Raw genomic sequence first — 1810 nt, forward strand, 5'->3', positions numbered from 1 at the left:
AAGCAAGCTATTGCCATAGTCCTTTTCCCTACACAGGGGATCCTTTAATAGTTCAGTCACTCAGTTGCTATTTTCCTGACCAGGTGGCTGGGTTGTTGACAATGGCCCTTGATTTAGTGGAAATGGAGTAAAATATAGTGTAGGGGCAGCCTGCATGGCTACTGTCATTGCATGTAGTTTGGCCCATTGGGCAGAATGTCCATGTTCAGTGTCAGTCAAAAGACGCCATCCCCTGGCTGGATGGTGGCCACACCCAGGGGACCCACTGGTATGTGTTTTGCACTATCATCAGGGCCCCCATGCCATACTGACACAGACATGTCTCTGAATCTTTGACTATGTGGCCAAAAGAGAAACTAAATTGTCCTCTATGGGTTATTTGTTCCCTTCCAGCAAGCTTGCCATTTGTTCACGGGGCACATGGGTCCTCTGAGATCCTGGTTAGGGCTGATTCTGACTGTACCATTTCCATTTAATAATTTGGATCTGTTGGGCCTGTCCAGTTTTATTGATTGTGTTCGTAGGCACCAAAGTGAGAATGGCTAGTTAAGGTAGCAGTGTCATGCCTGGTGCTCTAGCTCTGAGATACTCAGCCCTATCAGTTTCCTACAGTAAGCGAGGAGTTGTCATTCAAAAGAGGCACAACTAGTGGCTGCTTCAGGAAACTTTTGTGTCCTGAAGTGACTCTGGGACACCCAATGACACTAGAATCACCTGACATCAGCTGTTAGTCTGAGCCCTGATTTGTGGTACAATGTGAGAGGTTCAGGAGGGGTCATTCTTCTTGGCAAATTAGATGTTCAGAAGAGCCAGTAGCACTCTAAGTCTCAGCTGGGGGAAACTCATATTATTGAGTCCCCACAGGGACTTCCATAACATTGGTTCAGGAGATTCCCTGGGAAAGCTGGGAAAGGTGATTGACTGAAGTCCATGTGTTGAATCATCATCGTTATTAAAAGCCGCTGCTCATTAATGGCATTTTGACTAATATTCACTTGGAGAGCATTTTTTTTTTTTTGGATTATGGCTCATTTTTAAAACATCTAGTCATAGCTCTTCCAGAATGGCTTTGTCTGTAATCATCCTGTTGCATTTCTTTTAAGGCCTGATGATCTGTCAAAACCAACAGCCAATATTATTAAAATGTTCTTCTCTTTCCAATGTGATTATCCGATGTAATCCTTGCAGTTTACCCACTGTTATGATTTTTACATTTCCAGGGCTTCCTTGACAGTGGCACTGATGTGACTCCGTCCAGCATCCATTGTTGTGAGAACTCTATTTGGCATATCATCATTGTGGGCATGAACATAATGGAGAGTTTCATAGGCTGCGATGGTTAATATTTAACGTTAGTCAAAATTTGATACCCTTGGAGCCCTACTGGGTTGGAAAATATTTTTGGGTAAGGACAATCATTTGATAGAGTTTTAAAAATAAAGGCTACACATAAATTTTCTGCAGCAAGAGTATGAACTATGTGTGGTCCAGAATACAATTTTTATAGAATGTAACGAAAATTATTCAAATATATTCAATTTAGATAATAATTTTACAAACAGGCATATATTGCATATATAATAGAATAAACACACTTAGGTATTAGTACTACATATACTACTAATGGTAGTATATACTACTTAAGTATTAGTACTATATATACTACCAATGGTGTCCCATCTCCTCGGCTGCAGCACCTGATTAACGCCTGTTCTTGGCAATACTTGTTGTCTTAGTGATCAGCTTTCTGTGTGGTGAGCAGCAGAATCTTCACTGAATCCCAGGCATTTCAGTAACAAAATTGTCTGCA

General features: G+C 41.2%; 1 gene segment (V, D, J or C); it reads right to left on the reverse strand.

Moving 5' to 3' along the window:
* LOC105535473 overlaps positions 1-1810 on the reverse strand; it is a 3927-nt gene that overhangs the window by 1625 nt on the left and 492 nt on the right.

Source organism: Mandrillus leucophaeus, unplaced genomic scaffold, assembly GCF_000951045.1.
Source record: "Mandrillus leucophaeus isolate KB7577 unplaced genomic scaffold, Mleu.le_1.0 Scaffold1465, whole genome shotgun sequence".
Taxonomy (NCBI): Eukaryota; Metazoa; Chordata; class Mammalia; order Primates; family Cercopithecidae; genus Mandrillus; species Mandrillus leucophaeus.